The sequence below is a fragment of the Desmodus rotundus genome, chromosome 6 (assembly GCF_022682495.2).
Source record: "Desmodus rotundus isolate HL8 chromosome 6, HLdesRot8A.1, whole genome shotgun sequence".
Classification (NCBI taxonomy): Eukaryota; Metazoa; Chordata; class Mammalia; order Chiroptera; family Phyllostomidae; genus Desmodus; species Desmodus rotundus.
In genome coordinates, this window is record NC_071392.1 from 81843283 (window position 1) to 81857692 (window position 14410).

General features: G+C 42.5%; 1 protein-coding gene across 1 annotated transcript in view; it reads right to left on the bottom strand.

Moving 5' to 3' along the window:
- DGKI (diacylglycerol kinase iota) overlaps positions 1–14410 on the bottom strand; it is a 393695-nt gene that overhangs the window by 125843 nt on the left and 253442 nt on the right.

Sequence of the window (14410 nt, forward strand, 5' to 3'; positions counted from 1 at the left end):
AAGACTTACACACCTGAAACATTCAAAATTGAACTCTAAGTTCTTACCCATCTTCAACATTTTCTTACCGAGGGGGACAGTTTACATAGTGTGATTTGATTAGAATACATACATCATACATATGAAGATAAACACACACACACACAGAGGAAAGTGATTGAAGGTTATACTGACGTAGAGTTCAGTTTCCTAAATGCTGCCTTCAAAGCAGATGGCCAAGTGCCGAGCTTAGCTCTATGGTCTTAGGCGAGTTTTCTAACATTTCTTACTCTCAGTCTTCTCTTCTATGGAATGGGAATAATAGCAATGGTTACCAGACTGTTACTAGGGTGTTAAATCTGATCAGAACTCAAGGTGTTTAGCATAATTCAGGTGCACGTGACTTCTCTGGCTAAATGAAAAAAATCCACTAGGGTTCTAGCAGGGGTGTCCAACCTTCTGGCGTCTCTGGGCCACACATTAAATACATTGAGACATGTAGCCACAAAAACATCTCATACTGTTTTAAGTAAAGTTATGATTTTGTGTTGGGACGCATTCCCAGCCCTCCTGGACCGCACGTGGCCCGCAGGCCTCAGGTCGGACACCCTGGTTAGAGAAGGGGAGCCTCTCACTGGAGCACGGTAGTGCCGGGCCTGGCCTCCCTGATCAGAACTGGGGATAAAGGAAGACTCTGTCATATCCCGCGGCCAGTCTTGCCTACTCCGTGCCTTAGATCCCTTTGGGGCAGATTTGCATAGAGGATAGAGTCACGGTCTGAATTGGAGCATAACAGAACTTCAGAGCTGACAGACATCCCAGGGACTAACTATATTTTACACACACACACACACCCGAGAAACTGAAACACAAAACGGTTAATACGTAGTCAGTATCACAAAGACAAACACAGGGACACAATACAGAAGGATGCGACTGTGGAGCTGTGGGTGGGGCCACAGAAAGAGGAGGGAGACACTCCAGTTAGAGACTCGGTCACTCCTGCTGCCCCTCTGGCTGTCTGGGCCGGAGGGGCACAGGCACACAGCAGAGTGAGAAGGCTCTTGGGGAAAACTCACAGAGCGTAGGGAGGAAATGACCATTACTCAAGACGCAGCCTGGGCTCCAGTCTGGAAATTGGTATGAGATAAAGCCAAAGTAGCTCCTACTTAACTTCTCTTTGGCGTTTTCAATTTGGTTTATCTGATTTTGGGACCCAGCAGAGAGGGGCAGCATAAAAAGAAAGGAAAGCATGACATTTTGGCCTGATTAAAGGTCAAGAAAATGTGGAGAGGGGAGACCAGGAAGATAACCCAGAAAAGGTGTCAGTGGGAAGGGACTGAAGGAAGAGACGAGAAGATGGGTGAAGCTTAGTAGTTTCCTCTGCTCAGAGGTTCAGAGAGCAAGTCGCTTTGCTTTTCAGAAACCCTGAAGCTAATTCGAGGCTTCACTATCTGACTCCGAGACTGAGCAAATGATGTTTTATTTTTTTCTCAATTTCATGGACTTGGCAATCCTCTCCCATGCTTTTAAAAATATGAAATTTATTTTGTGCTTTTTTCCCTTTGTAGAAATAATGCATGTTCTCTGAAATCAATAAAAATTATAGAATGCCAATTAAAAAGTATCTATAACCCTACCACTGAGAGATAATCACTCAGGGATACAATAATAATAACAAAAGCATTAACAACAAATATACCCACAACTTTTGAAAGCTTAGGCCTTTTTACTACCCTCCCAACTGATTTTTGGATCCAGAAACTGACACAAACTTTACAATCCATGAGTCAGAATCTAAACAGATTTCTGGCCCAGACATGAAGGATTCTTCTGGAAGCTTACCCTGAAGTTCTCATGAAGGTTTGTGTGTTTGCCACCAATAGCTTAATTCATTCTGAGGCAAACTATGTCTGACGGATCCTCTTGGCTACTTTAGAGGTCAAAGTCGTAGTTTATAAAGGCACACATGTACATTTCTACTTTGGCAATGTTTTTGCTACTCCCTGACAGAGCCCAGGGTGTGGTAGAACTTATTGAAAGAAGAAAGGAAAAGAGAAAGGGTTTTAAATAAAGCACACTGAGTTTTATTTTCTAATTAAAGGGCCAGTATTAAATAAACAAAATGAAATGCCCTCTTACAGCATATTCATAAATTCAAGAAAACATGAAAACAAAACCTTTTAGGTGACTAGTTGGAGAACTGAATTAGAGAATTTTTAGAAGGCACTTCAGGATCTACTAATTTACTGCCCTGGCCAGCCTGCAAATGCTGAACTACCTATGACCAATTTATGTTTCCTTCCATCACGAAGACTGAAGATTCTTGGCTCTGTCTGGACAGTTTCTCAATAGCAACATTTAAACTTGGCCCAAAACAGAGCCATTAAAAAATAGACATATTAAAAACGTTTCTCTTAGTGAAATTCCCTTTTTTCTTAGAATAAAAATTAATTTATTCTCTCCCTGGCCAGTGTGGCTCAGTTGGTCGGAGCATCGTTCCGTACACCAAAAGGGTGGGGGTTTGATTCCTGGTCAGGGCACATGCCTAGGTTGTGGGTTCAGTCCCTGGTCAGGGCACATACAGGAGGCAACCAATCAATGCTTCTCTCTCACATCCATGTCTCTCTCTTTCTCTCTGTCTCTCCCCCCTTCCTCTCTCTCTAAAATCAATAAACATATTTTTTAAGTGTTTTTAAAAATTAACTTATTTTCACCCTTTACCAAGAAGACTTCATGTATCGAAAGCAATAGAATGCTGAATAAGAATCATCCTCACCCCTTGGTCAAACAGGACAATTCGCACATTTTTCCCCCATGAATCTGTGCTTAGTTCTGCTCTCCCCAAGGTAACAAAGAGACGCACACAATTCAGCATTGGGAAATGTCCTGTTTATGTTCAAACTGTACTGCGGCGCAGGTCACAGTGTGATATATGTTGGCTATAGTTCAAATGACAGTGTGTTCTCTGCAGAGCCGTTTGCTGAGCGCACTCTCAGAGCCACAGCGGTGGGGAGGCAGGGGACATGCATGGAGGCCCCTGCTGTAAAAGGCAGGAGAGAATCTCTGGTTCTGGGTACGGTGGGTAAGCACACATCATTCTCTCTCCCCCAGGGAACGCAGCTATAAAAAACTAATAATAAGATAAAAGTAAAGGAGTTACTGTGCGTAAAATGCTTAGACCATGGCCTGACATGTAGTCAATGCTCTTGAGCATCAGGGCAGAGATTTCTTTGGTCTTTTTCTTTACTTATTTTTTTGTACTCCATGTGTGCCTAAGCGAGTGCCTGGCACATAGCAGGCATCAATACATATCTGTTAAATGAGGGGAAAAAACCTGTGTAGCATTCATAAAGTAGCTCTTTGAGAACTCTGAAAAGGAAATGACAGCAGCAGACTGGAGAAGACCAGAATTTAAAATACCATCAAACTGGTGGTGAGCTGCGCCCTCATTTTTCCTCCAAAAACCCTGGTGTGGACCCCGGCAACGGGGAACCGGCCACAGACTCTGGGTGCAGGCAGAGAAAGCCCTGGGAGAGCCTTGAGGGAAGCTCTCACTTGAGGAAAGAAAAGAGACTCCGAATGCTCAGAGAAATTCAGGAAAATCTCCCTTTGTCATTGTCTGCCCTCCCCTTTTGCATTTTCCTATACCCCAGCACTCAGGCAATTCTGTCGTGCTGGTGGCAGCCATGACAAAGGCTCCAGGTGCTTAATATTATAAGGGAAGAAAGACTTCCTCTCTAACAGCAAAAGCTGTGATCCTGAGAAAGGGGTAAACCAGCGCTGCTTCTTCACGCCCTCTTCTGTGCTGTCTGGCCCCGACGTGAACACAGTTGTGGAAAGTATGCAGCAGGGCGAGGTAACGACATTCTCAGCTTTCTCGATTAAAGATCAAAAAACAGGAAGCCCCAGGAAACTGGAAATTACGGGGATCACAACAGAGAGGGAACACAACTTCACAAAGATGTTCATTAATGCTTGGTTCATCTCTAGGTGACAAAGGTGTCAATCTGACCCTAAACATCATACTGCAGGAACCGAGCTACAGGGTAGACCCTCCACCCAGATCGCACACTGCACACGGGTGGGACCCAGACCGGGTGGGTATGAACAGCCCCGCAGGACCTTTGGAAGCAGAACTAACGTTGGAGCCACAGCCCTCAGGAGGTGTGTTGAAACGTGTGGCCTGAACTCAGTGGAGTCAATTTCCTATTACAACAAAAATCACTAAGTGTTTACTTTAAATAACTAGAAAAAGAAGGACACAATAAATCTAAAGCAGGCAGAAATTAGAAAATAATAAAGAAAGGGCAAATATCGAAGAAATTGCAAACAGAAAATCACTTGAAAAAAATTAATGAAACCAAAACCTGATTCTTCAAAAAAAATCAATAAAATTAATAAAGCTCTACTAAGATGGGCAAAGAAGGAAAAAGAGAAGAACAAATACTAACACCAGGAATAAAAGGGGACTATCACTACATACCCCACAGATATTAAAGGGATAAGAAAATTATACCAATAATTCTACATACACTAATCAACAACTTAGATGAAATGAATCAATTCCTCTAAAACTTCAAAACACTTTTAAAAAACTACAAAAACCTGAAACTCATCCATGATAAAAACAGATGACCTGTGTAGTCACTTAACTCCTAAAGGAATTGGACTTAAAAAGGGAAAAAATAAATCTTGAGACTCAGATGGTTTCATTGGCAAATTCTAACAAACATTTTTTTAAACATTTTTTTAATTGTTGTTCAAGTACAGTTTTCTGCCTTTTCCCCCCACCCCTCCCCACCATCCTAGCCCTCCCCACCTCCCTCCCCTGTTTCCACCCCCCCTTGTTATTGTCCATATGTCCTTCATAATTGTTCCTGTAAACCCTTCACTCATTTCCCCCATTATCCCCTCCCCTCTGGTCACTGTCAGCCTGTTCTCAATATCAATGTCTTTGGCTATACTTTGCCGGCTTGTTTGTTTTGTTGATTAGGTTCCTGTTAAAGGTGGGATCATATAGTATTTGTCTTCCACTGCCTGGCTTATTTTACTTAGCATAATGCTCTCCAGTTCCATCCATGCTGTCTGACAAACATTTTAAAAAATATTAATAACTCCATTCCCCCTGACCTTTTCCAGATGTTCTGATAAAAATACTTCAACAAGTAAATCTACAACTGACAACCATACTTAATGGTAAAAGATGGAATGATTTCCCCCAATAACAGAAGCAAAGCAAGAATGTTCGCTCTCACCAGCATTATTCAACATCACTCTAGAAATCCTAGCCAATGCAATAAGGCAAAAAGAAAGAAAGAAAGGGCATACAGATTGAAAAGAAGAAATAAAATGATTTATATTCCGAGATGACAAGTGTGACTCTATACAAAATTCTGAGGACGTTACCAAACTCCTAGAACTGAAAAGTGAATTTAGGAAGCCACAGGGTACAGAGTCAACACAAAAAAACACAATGTACTAAAAAGCAAACAAACAAAGCAGCAGCATTATACTTCTACGTTCTACATACAAGCAATGAACAATTAGAAACCAACACTGTAAAAACCAGCATTTAAAGTAACTCCAAAATATGAAATACGGAGGTGCAAATCTAACAAAATATGTACAAGATCCATATGTTGAAAACAACAAAAACAATGATATAAAAATAAACAAACAGACACATTTAGTATTGATGGATTGGAAGTCTCAGCATAGTAAAGATATCTATAGTCCCCAAATCAGTACACAGATTCAATACAATTCCAGTAAAAGTCCTAGAAACTTTTGGAGATACAGGCAAGCTGGTTCTAAAATTTATATGTAAAGACAAAAAAACAACTTGAATAGCCAAGATAACTTTGAAAATAAAGAATAAAATTGGAAAAACACAACTAGATTTTAAGATTTACTTCAAAGGTACAATAATCAGAAGAACATGGTATCAATAAAGGCACAAATAATAGGTCAACAGAACAGAATAGAGTCCAGAAATTAATATATATCCAAATATATCCATATTTATAGATAACCATATTTATCTACTGCCAATTACTTTTTGATAAGAACATAAAGGCAATTCGGTGAAAAGAGTCTTTTCAACAAATGATGCTGGAACCATTTAAGATGTATATGCAAATAATATATAATAACAAAAAAACACAACTAACCTCAACCTAAGCCTCACATCTTACACAAAATTTAACTCAGAACAAATCATAGACTTAAATGCAAAATGTAAGCCTATAAAACTTCTAGAAGAAAACAAAGGAGGAAATTTCATGACCTGGTATTAAATAAAAAGTTCTTGAATGTAACACCAAAACATAGCTCTATAAAGAAAACAATAATTTTACCTTTGACAAAAGTTGAGACTTTTGCTCTACAAAAGATACTGTTAAGAGAATGAAAAGATATGATATATTCTGCAAGAAACATGTTCACAAAGCACATACTTAACAAATGTCTTGGATCCAGAACACAGTGTGGGGCAAAAGTGGATTTACAGTATGGAAAATAATACAAAAATTAATAAATAATAATATAAGAATCAACTCTGTGTTTCATCTATTCACAACTGTAAATCTACTTTTGCTCAGTCCTGTATAGGACAAATCTTCCAAACTCAATAGGAAGTAAACAAACAGTCCCCCAACTGGCAAAAGATTTGAACAGATATTGCATCAAAGAGTATAAAACAGAAGACAAATGATCACATGAGAAGATACCCATATTAGAAAGATCAAATGATTAAAGTTTTTAAAGGCTGGAAATGTGAAGTGTTAGCAGGAATGCAGAGTGACTGGAATTCTCATACAGTGGCGGTGGCCGTGCAAACTGGGACAGCCACTCTGGAAGACAGCACCTTACGAAGTTAAACACACGCTTACCATAGGACTCAGGAATCCCATTTCTAGGTGTATAAGCTAGAGAAATGAAGGCTTATGTTTGCACAAAACCTTTTTTAAAAATTGATTTTAGAGAGAGAGAGGCAGGGGGGAAGAGAGAGAGAGAGCAGGAGAGAGTGAAATATCAATTCATTGTTCCGCTTATGTACGTATTCATTGGTTGATTCTAGTATGCGCCCTGACTGAGGAATCAAACCCGCAACCTTGGCACTTCGGGACAATGTTCTAACCAACTGAGCTACCTGGCCAGGGCCTTTTCATCAATGCTTATGGCAGGTCTATTAATAATTTCCCAACACTGGAAATAACCCAGATCCATTTGTCCTTCAGTGAGTAAATGGGTAAACACATGGAAACATCCATACAATGAAATGATAGTCAGCAGTAAAAAGGAAAAAAATGATTGATATACGCAACAACTATGATAAATCCCAAATACGCCATGGTCCATTAATGAAGCCCATTGCGAAGAGTTATGTATTAGATGTATATTGAAGCCCTGAATTTCAAAGTGACATTAATATGATTCATAATCAACTGCTGAAAACAGCAAATAGTAAGTAGGGTGAGACTAGGCAAAGCTAAGTCCCCGTTGCCATAACATACAAAGACAATACCCACTGATGCGCTTAGATTTTTCTCCATGTTCCTCGCCTATTTGGTAGTGTTTTATTATCTGATTTTAAAGATTATATTCAAATTTAATGAATTTTAATTACATAAATATTTCATCAGTTACGTATTATAGATATAAATCTGTATTACTTACTATCACAGATAAATATAAAATATTTTAGATCAATATTTTAGTTTTAATGTGGCCACACCCAGGGTGCTGCCTGTTACACCCTATTAAAACACACACGACAATTTATGTCACTATAGCGTATGCACCGGAAATAAGAAAAAAAATTTATATGCGACTGAAACCTAAACACAAGAAAAACGTACACAGTGACAGAAATGCAGCAAGAGTCACCTGTACCTCTGTTGTTGAACGCCCGACACTCTGAACTCTGTAAATGGAGCCCCTGCAAATGACTGCTGAGGGCCACTGCCTGAACTCCAGTTTACTGGACGGGCCTTCGGAAGAACACAGAACGTACCTCGGCAGTAACTTCCAAGTGGAAATTAAATGTTACCTTCTCACTGTTTCTCAGATCACTCAATTTCCAGGTCCATGAAGGCAGTGCTCTGTCATGCTTACCTCTAGATGCCAAGCACAAAACAGTCTCTAGCTCAGAGCAAGTGCAAAATAAGTTATTTTGAAAAAACTATTTAATGACTAAATGTGTATTTAAAAGAGTAGGGTTGAAACTAAGCTTCTATCACTTTGGCATGGCCCTAGATGTGAGACATTGCACAGTTCAACTTAAACCTGTATGCTTTCATTCATTTAGTCTACCAACCAACCAACAATTAATGTTTGGTTTCAGAATACTTTGTGTTAAGATCTGTGATCAGGGCCGGGAACAGAAAGATTCGGCAGAAGATATGGTCAATGATCTCCAGTAGCCTAGGTCTAGTGTGGGATACACAGGGTCATAGAGCTCACGTAATTGATACCAATTTACGAAACCTTGAGAACTATAAGCACACCAATAGGGAACTCCATTGAGGATGCAGCTAATTTTGACAGCAAGAAGCAAGGACTAGAATTCTTTGAAAAGGCAATCATTCAACCAGACCCTGGGAAATACAAAGGGCCTTGACAGATGAAAGGCGGCAGATTATAAATTGTTAAGAGCGTGAACTCTGAAGTCACACTGCCCGAGTCTGCATCCCTGTCTGCCACTCATTAGCTGTGTGACCTGGGGGAAGTTACTTAACCTCGCTGTGCCTCAGGTTCCTTGTGTATCACACGGAGAAAGTAATACCACACGCGATATAAGGTTGCTGGGGGAGGACATTAGTCCACGTGCCAGAGCCCCGGTCCAGGACCAGAAGCATCACGAAAGCTAGCAAGTACACGCAAGACAGAGGCAACGACATCAAGTCCCCAAGTGGAGTACGAAAAAACGTATTTTCTTTTTGTCTGTTTTCACCAGAAAAAAAAAAAAGAAAGTACAGAGTGTGTAAGGACAAATTACTGTGTGTAAACAGCATTTTGCTAACTCAATGACAGTTTGGGGGCATTGCTCCTTTATTACGACTGGGCATCCTCAGCCCATGAGAATGCACAGGTGCAACTGCGTATACTCGAAACTCCATACGTAACTTTAGGGGGTCTGTCCATGAATCAAGGTCAGCAGGCACTTCAACATCCTCCTGGGGCCACAGATAATTAGACCATTGGACCTTGAGAGCTTGTTTGGAGGTTCTAGCAGGGGAGCGCAGCTACTCGTATACCCTTGACTGAAGACCGGTCCTCTCCTCTAGTTGGGAAGGTCGTCCTCTTCGACCAAGCGCACCGCTTCGGGAGGGATGCACATGGATCAGTGAGGGAGGAAGGGGACACCTGCCTAGCCAGCCAGATTGGCCGAATCAACCCTGGAGATCAATGGGGTGACAGATGTCACAGCCAGATCGCCCTCCCATCTGGTAATTAGACCATTGGAATGGTCTAATGATATTACCAACTTTCCATAAAAACCAGTGCTTAGTATGGAATTTTGTACAACCCTACGCAATAATGGGCCCTAAAGTATCTAATCAAAAAAATTAAACTGTGAACTCATAGAGCAAGGAGACAAATAGAACAGAGAGAACTTCACAGCTCCATCTCAAAGCAAAGAAAGGGTAATAAAGGCAGTTCTTTGTCTGAGAAGCAGACCTGTGAAGGAAAAGGATGCAGATCACTTAACCCTGGGGAGGAGACGAGGGTGAGAGACAAAATGTAAAAACTGACCAGCTGGGTACTCACATGGTGAAGGAGCCAGGGGGTGCAGACACTCTCCGCAGGTCCGCAGCTTGCACCTGATGGAGACTAGAGGCAGCAGGGAATGAGCAGCGAAGACAGTCAGCACAACAGCGTGGACAGACAGGGAACAAGCCAGGAGAGAGAAAGAGAGACACACAAAATTTAAACAGAAATTAAACAAGCGCATCACCAAACAGTGAACGAAAAGGAAAATCAAGCCAGCCACGGAAATAACCCAAAAAGCCGGTGACAGCGAGGAAGCCAGCAGGACACATGGCAGAGCCTGGCTCTAAGGCAAACCACAGACTGGAGCACGGGGCCGGGGGCAGGGCGCAGGGCGGATGCGAACAGGGCGAACAGGGCGCTGACGCTGGGCAGGGATGTGGCGCAGGAGGGACTGTCACGTTCCTCTCATGCTCTAGGTCATTCGGGATGTCCGGGGAGGGAGCACAGTGCACGCACACACATACACACACACGAGGGGAAGGCTGGCACAGTGAACTCATCTCTGAGGAGAGTCAAGGTATGTTTCATCCCTTAACATTGAGCTCATGATTCCTGAGCTTTGTAGGAATATTTGCATCAAAAGACCACCATCTTGAAAAGACGGACTCAACAAAATCTTTAACTTCCTTTCCTTAAACACCACAGGCATTTGTTTGGGTTTTTTTTTTTTAAGGTTTTATTTATTTATATTTAGAGAGAGGGGAAGGGAAGGAGAAAGAGAGGGAGGGAAACATCAACCAACACCTGCGTGGTTGCCTCTCGCATGTCCTTTGCTGGGGATCTGGCCTGCAACCCAGGCATGCACCCTGACTTGGAATTGAACCGTGACCCTTTGGTTTGCAGGCCAGCACTCAATCCACTGAGCTACACCAGCCAGGCACCACAGGCATTTTAAGAACTTCACAGGTAACACCCCAAAAGCCTAAATTCACCACAGTGAAGCTGTAATTCCACTCATTCTTAATAGAGTAGTGAAACTGTAGATGGTGCCTCCCTTCTATCCCTTCTCAGATAAAGGAGAGAGTCTTGAGTGGGGGGAAAAAAAACACAAAATGTAGAATTGGAGAAACTAACCCCAAATCACCTGTCACTTTTACCTGATTACACTCTCAGATTATTTGAACGGTTTCACTGTATTTGCAATAGACAGAGCTCCCCAAACCCATCTTTTCTGCTGGGCATATAAATTCTCATGTAAAGTCACCTAAGAAGTAATCCCCTGTGAATCCCAAAGGACTACCAGTTATGACTAATAGTATTTCTCAGCAGCCACGTTGATGGACGCTGGTGCCCAATTCAAAGCTGCCAACTAGAAATCTTGCCCTTGGACAATGCGATCACCCTTCACAATGTAGCCTCTATTGCTCGTGAACTCGGGGGAACAGCTCGCTGAAGACCTCCAGACACCGAGTGATGGTCAATTTCTGACCTTTCTCACGAGTGCTTTTCCAATAGAGAACACAAGTTTAGCTGGCTGCCACACTGCGAATACATGAATATGGACCTAGATAAATCTCCCTACTACTTTTTCCTGGGAAGATATTTGCCAGAGTTCGTAGTTCGAGTAGCTGTATGAGCCACGGTAAAATGAGGTGTGCTGCTATTCCAACGGAGGGCGGGCTACTGAGCACAAATGGGACCTGGCCTCTCAGTGTGTGGGCAGTAATACCAAATGGGAATTATAAACCAAGAAATTGTCTAAGTTGTTTTTTCCTTTTTGTATGAATGAAGCTCCAGGAGCATCATGCAGGCCTACTACGTAACTGTTTCTCATGGGACCTCCTCCAGCTATCCAGGTGAACTAGGTCTTGAAATCCTTCCAGTTACTATCAAAACTATGATTAAGACATTTCCTACATTGTCTTTATATTCATGAGATTTTAGAATTGTTATTTGAGAAATAATTTCGGAGAAACATAGTAGATCTGATCCATGTGCAAGCCACTTGTTCAGCACGGGACCTCGAGTCTCAGGCACACTGACAGGCACTGGAACCCTAAAAGGAAAACCCCAGGGCGTCCCCACAGAGCAGGGAAGAGCGACAAGTAAGACCAGTGTATTTAATGTCTAGAAGTAGACAGAAAAGGATTCTTAGGAAAGTGATATTTCAATGCAGTCGTGAACTGGCCGGAGCGCTAGCAGATGAGAGGAGGTGAGGAAGGCACCAGAAATGGAAAACCACGCTGATGCACAAGACAGGCGGTGCTCCAGGAAGAGCAATTGTGTCTGGGAGGACGAGGGTGAAGAAGGCAATGGTCACAAACATCTGTGAAGCTGAGGATGTGGGCTCTTCGTGTTCAGAAAGGTCATTCTAACTAGCCTATCGGAAGAGATGCTGTGTGAAGGGCAGCAACCCTGGAAAGAAGGAAATGAATTATGAGCACACTCCAGCAGTGCCTCTGAGAGGTAACTGGCAGGGAGGATGGGTAGATGCTGTGAGATTAAAGACGTGGGGATTCGATGGGAGGTAGATTTCAAAGAAGGTGCTGGATGTGTAAAAGTGGAGGTGACGGAGGGGACTCCAGGGGCCAAGGACGTAGCGAATGAGTGGATGGTGGTTCCAGTCATTCACATGTGAGTGAAAAAGGCTCACTTGGTGATGAGGAGAGAACGCAAAAGGAAGAGAGTTAATGAGTCCATGAGCAGTCGTCCACACAGTCTGAGGTTGTTGTGAGACATCCAGGTAAAGATCTCAGCTAGGATATTTGAGGATGCGCTTTCAGTTTTTAGAAGAAACCCATGCTGAAGACAGAGATCTGAGACTCGTTAGCTTATCAGTCAGAGATAAAACGGAGTGCTGATGTGATCTCCCAGGGAAAGGGCAAGTCCCTGAGGAGCCCGGCTTTCCAGCAGAAGAGGGAGCCGTACCACTTAATCCTGGACTATTCACTGTTAACTTGCTGTGTGAACGGAAGATAATTCCTTAAAATGAATTGCACAGCTACCCTCTTCTCACTGAGAAACTCCCCTGCCCCCAACACACAGAGGATTTTTAACTAAAGTTCTTAAGACAGTTTCAACCAGTTCTCTTCCACCTGAAAGAAAACAGGCAGGTGAGACAGAAGAAACACATAGTCTTAGCAAAAAATATGAAAGGGAGAAAGGAAGACAGAAAGGAAGAAACGGGAAAGAAGGGTGGAAAAAGTGAAGGGAGGAAATAAATACGTTGGAATGATCTCTTTCTGACTTGGCTGCCATAGTGAACTTCACATAACCGTGACTGAAGAGACAACCCTGGCACACACAGGTGTTGGAAGGAACTTGCTTAAAAAGGTCTTCACGGCCAGGCTGCCCTTAAACTGAAACCCCACTTAGAAATCCAGTGCAAGAAGTTTGATTTCAAAACAAGAATTTCTAACGCAATAGAAAAACGCAATCTAATCTCAGAGGGTGAATAAGATGAGTGGGTGAGAGAAATTAAGGTCTAGGGAACAAGTATTCTATGATAACTAGGTGTTTTGCTTTCCTTTGAAAATGTGCTACCCACATCAATTTTCTAAAAGTACAGCGTTGAATAATTTTCCTCATAAGTAGCCCTATCTAGTGTTATTTCCCAACACACGCCATCTCAGAAAGAGAGGCGGTCAAGTCTGGCAGTGAGCTACGGCACCTGCCTCACTGTAGAATGTGGTTCATTCTACACATTCCTGTAGGTTGTTCTATTGACTCAATAAATATATGGCAAAGCATGTCCTTGCTTCACAGGCATTAGAGGAAGCCAGCCATTCAGTCCAAATAGGTAACCATGCATCACAGGCCACAAACAGGAGGAGCACTTTGAGGGGCCCTCACGGTGACGGAAGAATGACCCAGAGATGAGTCCCAAAATGGCCTTACCTTGAGTGGGGTTAGGTACATGGGCATGATATATAGAAAATACTTTTTTAAAAAAATGACCCAAATCTCCATCTTTTTCTATCTCCTTTGCTAATGCCAAACAGGCATTTCAGTAAAAAATTATATTAAGGGATACTAAAAAATGAATATCTAGCTAATATCACCTTATCTCAAATCAATTTATCCAAACCCTAAGAAAGGAAAGGGCCAGGGGGAGAGGGGATGGGGATACACTTTAAGCATTGCGTTGTGGGTCAGATTAAATCTGGACAACAGGGTGCCACCCAGACCAGCAAACTTAGCTGAAGCATTACAGTACATGGGCCCCAAAATGGGAGCATCAGGAAAAGGGCAATTCACCACCAGGTGGGAGGGGATGCCACATGGAGACAGGTGAGCCAAAATCCAGCTCTGCCAACCTCCTGCTGTTGGAGAAACCAACACTCTCCTAGTGACCTGGGTAAAGAGGAGGCAGACAGCCTGGCTTCTTAAAACAAAATAAAAACAGAACCCATTTACCTGGATGCATTTTATGGCTCTGAATCACTCTTAATGATTTCCCGCTGGCCCCAGTACATGTACACCCAAGTGGTCAGTGAAGAAGCGTCATCGATCTAACACACAATACGGTAATGGTTTCTAAAGGAAGAATGTGGTCAGTGTTTAGTAAACATGAAGAAAAACTGTGAGAGAGACTCAGGAACTGCTGAGTGCCCTGGACTGCTGATCCTTTCTCAACACAGTGAGGCCCCGCCCATGCACATGCTCTGTGTTCTCCTCTCCACGCTCTTCGTGGTCATGAAGGTGGGCACGGGGC